Source organism: Dioscorea cayenensis, chromosome 4, assembly GCF_009730915.1.
Source record: "Dioscorea cayenensis subsp. rotundata cultivar TDr96_F1 chromosome 4, TDr96_F1_v2_PseudoChromosome.rev07_lg8_w22 25.fasta, whole genome shotgun sequence".
In the NCBI taxonomy this organism is placed as follows: Eukaryota; Viridiplantae; Streptophyta; class Magnoliopsida; order Dioscoreales; family Dioscoreaceae; genus Dioscorea; species Dioscorea cayenensis.
In genome coordinates, this window is record NC_052474.1 from 13,515,318 (window position 1) to 13,531,616 (window position 16,299).

Below are 16,299 nucleotides of genomic sequence, written 5' to 3' on the forward strand. Positions count from 1 at the left end.
ACAACTTGAAATCTAAATCAAATCTAAGATGTAAACTCAAATGTTCAAGATACAAGTTTCAAATGAATTAACAAATTAGTTTAATAGCCTCAAGACTTCAAAAGTTAAAGGGTTGAAGAGCTCACAAGTAGCAAAAAGTTTCTCAAGCATAAAAGCCGAAGCTCTTGAAAAGTCAAATCATATAAATTCAAGTTTGTGATTAATCAAAATAGAGATTTTACAAATTGAAATCCAAACCGAATCTTAGATGCAAACTCAAATGTCAAAGATGAAGTTTTAAATGAATCAACAAATGAGCTCAACAACCTCAAGGCATTAAAATTTAGAGGGTTGAAGAGTTCACAAGTTGCAAAATGTTTCACAACTATAAGAATCGAAGCTTTTGAAAACTCAAAACATGTAAAATCAAGTTTGAGATCAATCAACATAGAGATTCCACAACTTGAAATCCAAATCAAATCCAAGATGCACACTCAAATGTCCAAGATATAAGTTTTAAATGAATCAACCAATGAGCTCAACAGCCTTAATGCTTCAAAAGTTAAAGTTTGAAGAGTTCACAAGTTGCAAAAAGTTTCACAAGCACAACATGGCAAAGGTTTTTTTTTTTAAGAATTTCAAATCATCAAGTTGGTGACTCTCAAAATGTGGAGGATTTACAACTTGAAGCCTAAATCATGTTCAAGATGCAAATTTCAAAATTCAACAAAGACCAAAAGTCAACAAATTTCAAAGTGTGTTTTTCGGTGAAATAGTTAGAAAGAGATGAAAAGCTATAATCACTGTTTACTTAGGTACATAAGTCTAAGTTGCATATAGATAAAAGGAAATAAGTAAAGTAGGATTAAGATGATTAAATTTCAAACCCTTTGTACTTTCAATGAAGTCTATGAATTCCTGTTTATTAAAATGAATGAATTTGATTGTTCCAACTTGTTTTCTTGTTCACACTTATTTTTAATCGGAGGCTCCTGTGACAATGTTGATAAGTGTCTAAATGTACATATTTTAGTATATGTATTCCATACTTCTAGCATGTATTTTTTTATAAGAATTGATGCCTGTTTTGTGCTTAATCGTATGTTATTTGCTTTGCAGGGCACATGAACGCCACGGAGGACACGAACATACAATTTGGGTGAAAAAGAGAAGAAAACCAGGTCATGGTACTGTAGCGTATTCACTCTATCTGGAGTATTGTAGCAGTGGTACTGTAGCATCGACACTTTAGCAAGATCACTGTAGCTGCAATTGTAGCACCTGGAGAGTTTTCAAGTCAGAAATTGAACCATGGCATACGGCCTCAATGCTGCTCTGGATTAAGTCCGGGATGATTACAGTAGCCAGAGAAGAGGATAATATGTTTGAAGGAATACTAGCTCAATGAGGTGCTCATTGAGCCAGTATGGATACTATTACTTGAGCTGGAGTGCATTTTTGCCTACCCCAAACGGCCTCAATGAGGAGCTCATTGAGCCAGTATACCGCCATTATGGAGGCCAATTTGAGCTGGTATACCGCTAGTATGGAGGCCATTTTGAGGGTGTTTTGAGTCTATTTTGAGGGCATACGGGCTGGTTTTGAGAGGGAGTATACCGGGAGTATATGAGGGCATTTGGAGGCTCTTTTGTGGGACTTTTGGAGATCTTGGGCAGCCTAAACTTTGGAGAGGAGAGGAGAAACGAAGACATCATATTGGGGAGAGTTTAGCTTGAGGCTTGGAGGTGATTAAGGGCTTGAACTTCAAGGGGAAAGCTTCATCATCAAGGAAGGAGGAACATTCGGCATTCCTTGGGCTAGAGGAAATGTCATTCGGCCGGCATTGTTCTTCTTCACCATCATTCGGAATAGGGGGTGTCATTTATGCTTTTATTTCTTAGGTTTCTTGAGTTTGTGATTCTTGTTTGTATGATGGCACACTAGACCCCCAAGGCCACCGGATGTAGGTGAACCTTGGGGGGTTCATCATGTATTGTGGATGCTATACTTTTATTTTGGAATGCATTGGTGTGATTTATGGTTTGGCTCATTGTTCTTCATGTCTAGAACTATAAAATGGAGAGATCCTTAGTTCTTTATTGAGTTGTACGTGTAGATGTGACCTACTCGCATGTACTAGATCATGAATGAGCTAGAAAGGGTATTCTTGTATCGACATGCCGAGAAATTGGATGTTGGTAGCCCCTCCGAATTATAAGGATGGACTTAGGTTAAGTGTATCCTTATTGCTTGATCTTCCTTCACTTAATGCAATCATAGGAATGTGATTAGGGAGAGATCCTTGTCATTATTTGCATGGGATTAGGGTTTAACCGCCGAGAGATTGGGGTTGAACTAATTTTGAGATCATCAGTCTAAACCACCCTTGCCATGTTGTTCTTATGCATCCATATATCATGACGACCCCTCATGGGGATCCTCATCCCTAGGCCTATTTATCATTATTATTGCTCTTGTGATTTCTAACTTGCCTTGGAATTGTTATACTTGTGATTTATTAGTATTGTTGCACGTATTAGAGTGAAATACCATGTTTAAGTTGTAAGGTTAGAAAGTAAGTGATGGAGGAGTAATAGGAGCTCCTTAGCCCCGTGGAATACGACCCCTATGTCACTCACAGGGTATTACTTGGCGACCCCGTACACTTGCGGGCAAGCACAACCAAGTGTCCAGGGTAATTAACATTAGGGGCTTGCCTCTAATGGAAGTTGAAATCCCACAATCCCTTGAAGTACAAAAAAAAATTAAAAAAAGTTTATTTGTGAGTCTTTATTTTGGAAAGTTAATCATATTAAAGGCCGGGTGAAACTACACTTTCTTTCATAAAAGTTTAAGTGATGGTCCCATAAGAAATTGTCTCCCATTAATTTTTCGGCAACATTTTTATTACTCCCTCCATTTTGAATTAGATGTCGTTTTAAGAAGAGAAAAAAAATTTCAAAATATCATTTTATGTTACCAAGATGAGCTTTCTTTTTTTTTCCGAACTCTATGCTTATTTAATAAGTAATTTCAATTTCCAAAATCTATTAATGAAATCCACTAAATAATTTATAAACATAGTTTCAAGTGAACGACCAACAAAGAACATAAAAAAGATGTAAAGACTCGATCCATGTTTCATAGGTGTGGGATCTAAACCTTCGTTTGATTTTGATATAATGTCTACCGAGGAAGAAAAAATGATACACCATGTTTTAACCTAATTGTACCAACCGATCTTGGATTTCACTTAAACAAACCCGTTGAAGAAAGAGAAGAAGCTTTGCAGGAAAAGGTTATTACAGAAGAAAAAGAACATGTATGACGTTTCAAGTTGAATGTACCAGCAAATCTTCAGTTTGACTTGCTCAAATTCCCTAAGGAAGGAGTAAAAGTTTTTGAGGAGAAAGAATTGCAAGTAGTTAAGGTCATGTTAAAAATTTAGCTTCCAAACTTTTATTCAGTAACTCCTTTATTTTAGTAATTGCTTTTTTTGGTAAAATTAGATTTTTAGTTTGTTGATGTTTTGGATTATTTGGATTATCAAATAATCCAAATACATAGTTAAGGGGTATTTGGAAAAAAAATATCAAATTATCAAAAAAAAATTATCTCTTATTTATGTGGTGCCGGATTGTTGAGTGTATTTTCATTTTAATTTATGTCGAGTTGTTAAATAATGTTCAAGAAGTTCTTAAAGAATTTGTTATCTACAAGCCAAAGATTTAAAAATATAGTGGATATATATATATATATGCTATTAGTCAATCTTAAATATGATATTATGTGAAGGTTTTTGGTTTATGGATAAAAATGAAATATTTTATAAAATAACTTGCAGATTTATTCTGAACTGGTTGGAAACATTAGCCGTAGAAGTCAATCTGATTTAAGAAAAAGATCATCACTTAAAACAAATTTGGATTAGATTTTGCAATGTTGTACAAGAGATTTCTTCTACATTTATCTTAAATAATTGAGAACTTCTTCTACCAATGCAGAAAGGGCATTTTCAGGTTGAGTAGGGAAGATTGCCTTCAAGTTCTAACATTGCCTTCTTGATATGTGGAATTTTATATTAATGGGATCCCCTTGCTCTCATGATTTCCATCATACACAATTGCAATGTGAGAAATATACTATTAGACTTCATTGTAGGAAAAACATCAAATAACTTCACAACATCAATAAGTTCATCAACTGATTTAGGTGACTCCTTATATTACAAGCATTGAATCGCACTAAAAACCCAAGGTCTAACACATTCAAATCTGAAGAGTTTGCTGGTTGATTCATAAAATGAATAACAAGACCATCTTGTGCAGTAACTTGGAGAAACATCATCATCAGGATCGATATGGGGTTTTGCATTGTCTTGTCAAATGAATATTAGATTTCTTAGATCCTCTCTTAGGCATTTTTCCTTGATGGTGGGCAATACTTTCTCAATCAAGTAACATCTTACAGCTTCTCTATTTACTAAAGCTATTGGTTAATTTACTCTCCAATGTGCCTGTTGGTCTATTAACACTACCCCTTTTAGCTACATCTTTTTTGACAAAAGGAAATATGCCAATTTTTCATAAAAAGAGTTCAGAACCTTGTGAATCAAACCTTGGGGGAGCTATAGCAACTAAAAGCATGACTTTTCCAATAAAAGTTTTTTACTTTTACAGATGAGTGGTGGATCCTCTTCATCGGATAGCAAGTAGTAATTTTCAGATTTTTTTTTTTTGTTATATAGAACCATTTCTCATCAATATGAATAACATTATACATTCTTTTAAAAGTTTGATTATGTGGCATGCTACTTTCCTCAATCACTGATAAGCAAACTTGTAGTCTAGATGTTTTGTTTTCTTCCTTGAGGAAAGGCTTTTATAGCATTTGAATACCGGTGTATCGCTCCTGACTTTAGAAGGTGAAACAATTTTGTCTTTCTTGCTTTCATGGCACATGATAAAGTTTCGAGGGTTGTTCATTTATGTAAAGGGATCTCTTTCAATCTAGTCAAGTCAATTTGAATTCTTTTGCGACCATAATTTCCTGTTTTCCTATGAGATACATTGTCGTAGTTTTTTGATTGCTTCCAAATGCATTGAATAGTATGTATGGAAATATAGGATAGTGATGCTACAGTAATTGTCACCCCCCTTTTCAACTTTCAACTGATATTTTTTTGTAGAAGCATATCATATATGGCTCTGCGTTGCTCATTACTCAAACTTATCATTTCACTTGTATGACTTTGTGCTTGTGGTAGTTCCACATTTTGATTATCATCATTACTTTCTTCTATTAGAAAATTGAAAAAAAAAATTAAGCATATTCGTAAAATTAAAAAAAATAAATAAATTAGCAATAAGCTTTTTAGTCCTACAATAGTAAATAAAACCTTATTTTTATCTTGTACCATGCAAACTAGTTTTAATTTAAATTAACTTTGATCATATTTGATTACAAGTTAATTTATCCACAGCTATTTTGATTTAAATAAAACTATATTGTTTTTATCTTACATGCTCCCTCCGTAAGATAAATTAAAAAGAGTAAATAACTATTTTGATTTAAATAAGTATCTATTTTTACTTGATAACAAGTTGACTTACGTATCAATGATTGTTTTTATCATAACCAACTTTGTTTACACTTGAAAATTGGTAGAAAACTAGGTTAATGTATTCATAAAGAACAGTTTAAATTTTATTAGAAACTTCTTTTTTTTACAGTAGCATATTAGAAAATTTTAAAATAATATGAAAAGAAGGTTAACATACTTACCAATATCCGAGTTTGTTCCTGATGCAATCTTACTACAAGAGTTGAAGTTACTTAACCAAGTGCATCTGAGCCATTCAAGTTTAAATTTATAGGAGTAATACTGTTTCTTCACAGGGTGCACTATTCAAGTTGAATTGTAAATGATTTGATGAAGTTATCTCAAATATTAATGAAGTTGGACTGATATTGAGGTCAATAGCGGTAGCAGCATCAACATTAAGATCTTGCAATTGAATTTGTACTTGCCTTTGTAGCCTATCTCCTTCTATATTTAAATCTATTTCATGTAAATCCATCTATTGATAACCTTGTCTTACCAGTGGTTCATTTTATAGGATAAGTTTTGGTGGGAATTATATATATATCCATAATTTTAAATTAAAAATTTTAGTGGGAAGAAATTTTATTCATTGAAAAATATGGATTTTCAAAATTTTAAAATGTAAAATTTGGTGGTAAAACATGTCAATTGGAGTATTTTGAAAATAGAAAAGAAACCAACGATATAATGGGTGAAAAAAAAATTAATGAAGAGAATCATATTCAACTATAATTGTAGTCCCAAGACAATGGGTTGTTTGGTTATTTAACTATATTGTTTTTCTTAATTCTTGTGCAAACTGCTAAAATAACATCTAATTTAGAACAGAGGGAGTATAACAAGATATTAATGAGGATCTATGATTGATCCATTGCAGACTTATTTTGGATCTTTACTTAGGGCTTGTTCACTTGGGCTGAAGTGTGGGGAAGTGGGTTGTCTTCCCTCCACTTCATATGTTCATAAATAATAAAATGGGGGCATTGGCACTTCCCCTACTTCCACAAGAAGTGAAAACATAACTAGATCCACTTTAGTGCTTTTGTTACTGAAGTGGCTAAACTAGCTAACATAAAAATAATGAGTTCCTCCCCATTTCCCTAACCGATTGAATCTCTTCGAAATGCATTGTATCTCTTCCTTCTTTCTGATCTTCCCTCATCCTCTCCATCCATTGTCACCATTGACACCGTCGTCACCGTCACCATCACCGTCAAGACCTCTGCCGTCGTCACTATCAACAACCTAATTCAGAATGTTATTGCTATAGTGAGGTGGACTGCATCTCGAGGTGATAGCATCATCGCTGTCGTGGCCGTCACCGTCAATACTACCGTGGCCTTCGATTCCCCTTGTTTTCCCTTGCGATTTGTTACTATTATCTCTTTTTTCTTTGATTGGTTGAGTTTTGATTCAAATTTTCTTGTATTTTTGTTGTATTTTGGGTCATTTGATGTGTGTATATTTTTTTTTCAATCTATGGATTTTTTTTTGTTTCATAGATGGGGTTTTTTTTTTGGATTTTTTGGTTTCATAGATGTGGATGTGGATTTTTTGGCATACACCTCTTTGAATCATGTAAAATGGTTTTCATACTAGTGTGAGGATTTTCTTTGGGAAATTTGGGGTTTAATCCATCTCTATTCTTGAAAACACACAAAGTTTTCACCTTTAATGATCTCTCATTAGTTTCTTTATTGGAATTCTAAGTTTTCTTTTGTTTTATTTTATTTTAATCAAATGGATTTAAGAATCTAAGAATACATTTAAAATCCCTATTCTCATGTAAAATGCTTCTTGTGTTTTCAGATCTTTCATTTTTCTCAAATAAAAATTGGATTTTGATCTATATGGATATTGCATGTGAGATTATATCAATTCTTGAGGATATTTGGTTGCTAAATTAGTTTTATATTCAAAATTGTAATTGTTGTTTGATTTTTTCTAAAATGGTATTTTCTTGGTTTAGTTACTATCTTAGTTCCTGCACTTTTCTCTCTACCTTTTGAGTCCTTCCACTCAAGATTCCACCCTTTTAGTCACTATGCTTTTTTAAAACCAGTAAAAATAGTCCAACTAGTTACTCACCGACAGCTTTGACGTCTATTTCATCCTGCGTGACTTTTCCTGAATATAATTTTATTTAATAATGTGGAAAAAAATAATTAAAAAAACTAAATCTTATAATGGTCGTCATGACTGTTGGCCCCCTCTTTTCCCTCTCTACGCCTGCAATGGTCATCGTGACCACCAGTCCCCTCCTCCACTCACAACGGTCATCGTGATTGTCGGTTCCCTCCTCCGCTCACAATGGTAATCATGATCGCCGGTCCCTTTTCTTTCCTCTCTATACCCACAATGGTCATCGTGACCGCCAATCCTTTCTTTTCCTGGTGTTGCCTTCTTATCCATCATCTGCAATGGTTGCACTCTTATTGGAGCTGTTGAGCAATCTCCCCATTTCAATAATTGAGGAGTCCCCAAGCCCTATATGTAGAAAATGTATTCAACCTTGATTTCATCCACAAGGAAGGAGCAAGTCAATTACCTAATTTGTGATCACAATTTCTTTGAATATTTTGTAAATTTTGGAAGTTTTGGTAAAAAGCTTTGTTGATCTGTAACTTATGCAAATTTTTTAAATCTATTGTTGAAACAACATTAAAGGTATGTTGTGATTTGTTAGATATTCATTGTTTTTCATGTATTTTTATGACCTTGTTATTCTTTGAAGTATTAGTGGTCCTTGTGGTGGAGGAGATCGATGGGTCATTCAATTTGATGTTGTTAGGGAGACGCGAGGAAAAACAGAGAAAAGAGGGTTGGCGGGGTTTCAATTCAAATCCTTTGTTTGAATTCGAAACCGAGAATTATTAGTTTTTTTATTTTTTATTATTTTTTCTACATTATTTAATAATATTATATTCTAAAAATCCACGTAGGATGAAATAGACGGCAAAGCTAACGGTGAGTAACGGGTTGGACTACTTTTACTTATTTTCAAAAGTACAAGGACTAAAAGGGTGGACTCTTGAGTGTAAGGACTAAAAAGATAGAGAGAGAAAATTGCAGGGACTAAAATAGTAATTAAAACTATTTTCTTCTAGATAGAGCAGTGATTATATTTGTGATCACTTGTGGACTACGAATTATATTTTTTATGCTTTGATTATGAGCTTAACTAAATGTCAGTAATTTTATTACTTTATCATCCGAGCAACATTTAGTCCGTGAACATTGAATTACAATTTGTGCAACTGTGTGAGTGATCATTTTTTAAATATAGTATCTGTTCACTTTGAGGTGTAATTCTGCATGCTTTGAGAATCCTCGGAACTTTGTTGAATTGGATTGTAAAGGTATCAATGATCAATTTTGACTACAAATTTTTTGTGTTTTGTTTAACATAGGAAGTTTACTACATTGGATAAGAATCACATTAGTTATCCACTGATCCTTTCTAAAAAAAATACTGACTTTGATATTTGAATTACGGTTACGCATTCTTTAATTATAATCGAGCTCCACTAAATTTTTGTACTTGATTTTTATCGAGTAAAACATCTACAAAGAAATACTATCCAATGAGACTTTGAGACATGAATTTTTCATGCTTTGTTTATTAATAAAACTTAACAAAGTTGTATGGTTTAATGTGTTACTGATCATCTGTATAGAACTCATGCTTTGTTTGTCATTGGATTTGGTGATAGTTTATTCTTTAAGAAAACTGCATACATAAATACATGCATACGCACATGAATAATAATGATCATACCACCGGTGATCATGCGCATTCAATCTATGACCAATTTAGTGATACAAACCCTAAAGACAACAATGTGCCTCCATCTAATGAGTCAATGGAAAATGAAGCTTTTGAGGCAAATAGCCAAAGACATGAAGCATTGAGGTCATCTGCAAGCAAGACTGGCACTAGGACTAGTCACACAATAAGGAACATTGGTGAAAATGTTGCTATGGAGTAAGTTGGGGATAGATTGGGTGCATTGCTAGCATCAATTGATCAGGCAAGGAAGAAAAAAAGGAAGGAAAAATTATTAGAAGCGCTATGCGACATGGAAGGATATGATGATATGGACGTGGAAATGGTCTTGGATAGATTAATGAATGACAAAAAAACAAGTTGAACTGTTCCACTTGAGGAAGCCATCTCTTCACAAAAGATAGTCAAATAGCTTTATTGATTTTCTAAAGAATTTTAGCTCTTAATGACCTTCTTAAAGTAAGTTTTCTTATTATTTTTTTATGGTTTGTGAAAAGTTGATTTAGGATTATTTCATAGTTGTTTGTATTTATTTAGAATAATAAATTGGAATACAAAAGCTTTGACTAGTAACATGCACAGTAATTCACCAATGTTATGATTATGTGTAGAGGAAAAGCTTTGATAGGATGATAAGTGCTTGTGTATTAGTAATGCGAAGTATTCTTTTCTTACATTGAGCATTAATTTTCTCAGATTTTATCGCTTATACATGTGTATTTGTGTTCTTTTGGGCATGTAGGGTTGTGGAGACAATTATGAAAGAAAGAAACCAAAAGTAGATCATGGATGCAATTTGTTGATGAAATCTTGGAGTGACTAAACGTGAAGACACAAATTGTGCTCAAAGAAATGTGAGTGTGTGACAACCTCCATCGTGCTTGAGTGAACATGCAAATTGGAGAGGCACAAATGCAGTCACGCTTATGTGTTCTGACTTGTGCAACACAGTAAGATCTTCCTTGAATGTGATTTTATTAAAGACACAACGCGATCTACCGCATGGATGTGTGCTCATTCATGTGACCTTGATGAAAAGTGTGGATTCGTTTGGCAAAGTACTATAGCAGTTTACTGTAGTAAAGTACTATAGCAAATCATAATAGCAGTTACTGTTCACAGTGCGCTGAAAATTAGATTCCTGGAGATTCAAACGGGCATGTGGATGTTCCACACGCCCGTGTGGATACCCGATTTCAGCCCTATTTAAGTCGCGACTTGAGGCGTTTTGAGCAATCTTTTTCTAATATTTTTCCCATCTTCTCCCTAACTTTGGAGGCGCTCGCGGCTAAGGTTTGGAGAGGCTTTGAAAAGGTGTTTGGAGTAGTTCTACGGCCTTCAACACCGTGTTCCTTCTGAAGATAGTTATTGGGATGAGTTTTCGTCGGCATTGATTCGGCGAGTTGTGCCCTAGGCTTGCCGAGAGAATCTTTGGAGAAGATGAAGTTACTCCACAAAACCATCGATACGGACTACAAGGGGGTTTTACTTATGGATTGCATGTTTTTACTTTCGGATTCATTATTAGTTGTATCTTGCTCTATGGAGAGTTAAACCCCTAGTGGATGGTTGGACTTGTAAACCCTAGGATGATTTTGTTTCATTGACCTTTCATTATGTTTTCTTTAATTAGTGTTCTAATTGAGTTCCAATCTTGAATGCTTGTTGAAGTGATTTTCCCTTAGAGTGGCACTAGGGTTGAGAATCCATCTTGGTAATCCTTGTGGATGAGTGACACACCGTGAGGGTTAGACAAGCTAGATTGGAGAGGGTTGAGAGGGTGAATCTAGAGGTAGTGGAACGTACCCTTTCCCTTCCGGTGCGATTTATCCTACCTCTATGTTCCAAGAGTTTTTTGTGGTCACAATAGAGTGTAGTGCTTAGAGAGGAACTCCGCTGGGGCTTAGTTGCGCAAGCAATAGAGTGAAACGTTGAAGTAATCCTTAGTGGTGAGCCTTAATTGTGACTAGGGGTTTTTCGCCAGAATCAAGGGGTTAGATCTAAATTTGTGAATAGGGTTTATCACTTGAAGTCCTTATAGCTTTATACAACCTTGCGCAGTGTGAGACGTCGAGAGCATTCCTTTCTACCGGGGCATAGTGTAGGGTTAGTCACGGTTGACCTTAGATTTGGGACTGTGTGTTAAAGGATTTCCACGACTCATTAAACATCAGTTAGGAGATATAATGATCGGTCTTGCACTTGAAACAATAGTCCTAAGATGAGCATTGTCCGGGTGCCCCACTTTCTATCGATTGCCTCTCCTATCATTTTACTGCATCTCCTTCTTGTTCTTTTTATTTGTATTTGTATCGATATTGTTCACACCACTTTAAATCATATTCACCATAGTTAAGTAGAAATTCTTATGTTTCTGATCACTATTTCCTTTGGATACGACTACCCACTTACTAGGGTACTTTATTACTTCGAAAACCCGTGCACTTGCGGTACGCACTCGTAAGGGTTGTGTTAAGTTTTTGGCACCGTTAGCGGGGAATAGACATTTTGGATACACTTTGCACTTTGCTATTTTAGCTATTCATCACTTGTTTTATTTCACACTTTCTTATTCTTCCATCATTCTGATTTGTTTTCCTTTTTTTGGTTGCAGCTCCAAGTTATGACCCAATGAAACCCTTCGACATTGGTTGAAGAAGATCCGGACATTGGAAAAAGGATTCATAGAAGGGGAAAAGAACCTGAGCAAGAAAAGTCTAAGCAAGCTTAAATAGAAGTTGAAGGGTCTGATAATATGGCAGAACAAAATGAGTAGCAGAGGAAACTCTCAGATTATGGCAGACCAGCAGTTCTTGGCACGTAGTCTAGTATTGTGCGGCCACCGATTAATGCTCAGAGTTTTGAGCTCAAGTTAGTTTTCATCCAGATGTTACAGCAGTCGGCAGTTTAATGGTTTGGCCGATAAGGATCCAAACAATCAGATAGAGAACTTCTTGGAGGTGTGCAACATGCTCAAGATTAATGGTGTTATGGATGATGCTATCAAGTTGAGGGCATTCCCATTTTCCTCGAAAGAGAGATCGAAGCAATGGCTACATTCATTACCTAGAGCATCGATCACTACATGGGAGGAGATGGTAGAAGTTTTCTTGCCCGATATTTTCCTCCAAAAAATCCGCAAAGCTTAGGAATGAAATATCCTCTTTTGTTCAAACGGAATTTGAGTCTCTTTTTGAGACATGGGATAGGTTCAAGGAGCTCTTGCAGAAATGTCCTCAATATGGGTTCCTCGAGTGGATGACTATTCAAACATTCTATAGTAAGTTGAACCCAAGCACGAAGCAGGTACTTGATGCTGCAGCAGGAGGTACCTTAGGGAGCAAGACCCCTGCAGAAGCTCGACATCTCATCGAAGAAATGACTATGAACAGTTATTTGTGGAACACAAGGGACAGAAAGAAGATAGCTGGACTTCATAAGATTGATGTAGTTACCTTATTGGTGGCTAAGTTAAGTCATTGAACAAGAAGTTAAATACTCTAACTTCTCCTAGAGTGGCGACCGTAACGATTTGCACTGCCTGTGGGGAGGACATGCTCCATCTGATTTCCTGATTTCTATTGGTGGTACATTCTCAGTGGAACAGGTTGACTTTGTGGGTAATATAATGAGAGGTCAAGGAAATCCGTATAGCAATACCTACAATCCAGGGTAGAGGAGCCACCTTAACCTTTCTTGGAGTAATCAAGGGCAACAGAAGACCATGGAACCACCGAGTTTCCAACAACAAGCCCCTAACATGGAGAATTGAGTTTTAGGGTTGGAAAACCGGATGGCCAATTTAGAGAAAGCTTTGACCAAGTTTATTAAATCATCGGATACGAGATTTCAATCGGTTGAAGCCACACTTCCCAACCACACTACATCATTGCACAACTTACAGAATCAAGTGGGGTAAATTGTGAAGTTATTATCAGAGAGACCTCAAGGGAGTTTGCCTAGCAACACGGAGACAAACCCAAGAGAACATGTGAAGGAGATTACTTTGAAAAGTGGTCATGAAGTTGAGGGTAGGCTCCTGAGTGAGAAGACCGATGTTGAAGCACCCGAGGTTGTGGAGGTTGAGGAGAGAGCCAACAAAGAAAAAGAGGTGGCACCCCCACCTTACAAGCCAAGAATCTCTTACCCTTCAAGGTTAAAGAATGACCAAAATGATGAGCAATACAAGAAGTTCTTGGGTCTATTCAAGCAGTTACACATCAACATTAAATTTGTTGAGGCATTGTCTCAAATGTCTCATTATGCAAAGTTTCTAAAGGACCTCTTAAGCAACAAGAGAAAGTTGGAGGAGAGTGCATCTGTTATTCTAGATGCTTCATGTTCGGCGGTGTTACAAAAGAATATGACAAACAAGAAGAAGGACCCCGGAAGCTTTGTCATTCCATGTAACATTGGTAATTTGGGTGAAGAAAAGGCATTGGCGGATTCAAGGGCTAGCATCAACGTCATACCTTATACTTTCTCTCAGAAGCTAGGCATGGGAGAGCCTAGGCCCACTCGAATGACACATCAATTGGCGGATCGAACAGTTAGGCATCTGAGGGGTATCATTGAAGATGTACTTGTGAAAGTTGTTAAGTACATATTTCCTGTAGACTATATAGTGTTGGATGTTGATGAGGATGTCGAAGTTCTGCTAATACTTGGGAGGTCGTTCTTGTGCACTTCCAAGGCCCTCATTGACATGGACGGTGGGGAGTTGACTTTACGAGTTGGTGATGACAAGTTGACATACCGCCTCACCGAAGCCATGCGACATTCTCTTGATTTTGATGATACTCTTTACTTTCTTGACAATACTGATGAGTTAATTGATGAATACGTGCAGGAAATAATGTGTCTGAACCTGTATGAAGGGGTGCTAGATCAAGAAGTGGAGAACAAAGAAGTCTTATCACTTGGTCTAGAGGACAAGATGCAACCTACTCCAGGGATTATGAAGAGGATGAGCCAAAAGATGAAGCGAGCAAGGAGACGTCACAAGAAGCTCCCCAAGGCTAATGGGGATATGCAAGCATGGAGTAAGGGTGACGAACCCTTGTGTTGTACCAAGCTTGATAACTCCCCCTTTACCTTGAAAAGATTATGTTCATCATGCTTTCAAGTTGTCCATAAGAGGGAAACCTTCATTTATGAGCCCCCATGAGGTAAGAAGAGGTACATCAAGATTAGTGAAATTAAACAAGCGCTTCTTGGGAGACAACCCAAGTTTTTACTATTTTTCAAGGGTTTAGTTTAGTACTTGCATGAATAAGAGCTTTAGTGTTGGTGTCTTAATCTTTTACATGCTTTTGCTATGTTTTTCTCGTGGATTGTTAGGGTTTAGTATGCTTAATTGTGATTGGTGAAGTTTCTTAGTCATTTGAGCATGTTCTCCATGATTCTCTGGTCAGTTTTTCATAGTATAGACAGGCTCTGAGTGTGTGTAATTGTGCAGAAATTTTTCTCCAGAGTCTGTAATTTTTTCTAAGTCATCCAGAGAAGACACACAGCCGTGTGGAATTTCTACACGGGCGTGTGTTTTCGTTTAGAGCTCATCCCGAGAGAACACAGGGGCATGTGTCAGACCCAATGAATGACCTTGTGATGGTCACACGCTCATGGGTAATTTTTACACGGCCATGTGTTTTTCTTACTAAATATATGGTTTTTATTTCACAAATTTAATATACATGTTATGAATAATAAATGTTATCAAATAGGAAATTTATTAAAAAAACTTCTTTTTTACCAAATTATTTCAAAAATTTATAGGCAAATAAAATAACATAATAACATGATAATTTGTTTGCATTATTAATTTTGCTATATATTCCCTCAAAGTTGACTTTGCTCATTGTTTTTTTTAAAAAAAAATGGTAACTTTGACAACCAAATTCGGCAACAAAATCGCTCATTTTCCATCATATAAAGCGATCCACAAATAAAAACAAATCACAAGAGCGCGAGAAAGAGATCCCGACATTGAGGGTGGAAATTTCAAGTGTAAGGGTAGGAGAAGCAGCTAGGTTTTTGGTCCGGCATGAATTTAGTGAAAAAATTAATGTTTTTCTTAGAGATATTTTGTCATTTCCACACCGTAGGTTGAGAAGCATCTTCATCATCCTCCACTGCACCACCGGAACTCCCGCCATTCGATCATGTGCCACAGCCTTACAAGGGAATGCTGGAAGATGAGATTCTTCAAAAACATCAAAGATTTCCTTAGCCCTTCTATCTTCTATTATTACCAAAAACCAATAATCAAATCCATCTTTCTTTCATTCTTTCTCTGGATCTATATATTTTCATGGGTGTTTAGCTTATGTTGTTATATGGCTACAAACTTTTGCTTTTGAATTATGTTTATGTGGTTTACTATTACGTTTAGTCAATAATTGAGTGACCAGATCCGGCAACAAAATCGCTTGGATTTCTTGAAGGTGGAGAAAGAAAGTGTCACTGGTTCACCAAAGAGCTTCGTTGCTCTGACATACTTTCTCTATATGTTTCTCATTGAGGTTTTTGAAAGCTCTTTTTTAACCATTACTTGGTCAATAAAGACATGTTTGTTCATTTCCTTTTTGAAACCTTAATGCCCCAACGGTGGTGGAAGGAGGTGTTGATTTCACAGTAGAAGGGAAGACGTTGCTGCTGACAATGGCCATGAGAGCAAGGAAGAATATCACATTTTCGTAGGGTTTATTTGATCGGCAAGGCAGAGAAGGATGAAAACGACTGAGACAATTGTTACCAGAAATAGGTGACATTTGTTTTTCTTTTTATAAATTTATATTAGGATTTTAAATTTTGAGAGCACAAGGTACAGGGATTTAATACAAAGGTTGTCACTTTTATGTGAATTCCCATTCTCTGCCTTCAATCATTAGATTTTTTTTTTCATGTTAACTATGCAATTAATTGATCA

General features: G+C 35.9%; 1 non-coding gene across 1 annotated transcript; it reads right to left on the reverse strand.

Moving 5' to 3' along the window:
* Positions 1-12,512: 12,512 nt before the first annotated feature.
* On the reverse strand, positions 12,513-12,619 carry LOC120259760. Its single transcript, XR_005536312.1, has one exon. It is a non-coding gene; the product is annotated as a small nucleolar RNA R71 (small nucleolar RNA).
* Between the last annotated feature and the right edge of the window lie 3,680 nt (positions 12,620-16,299).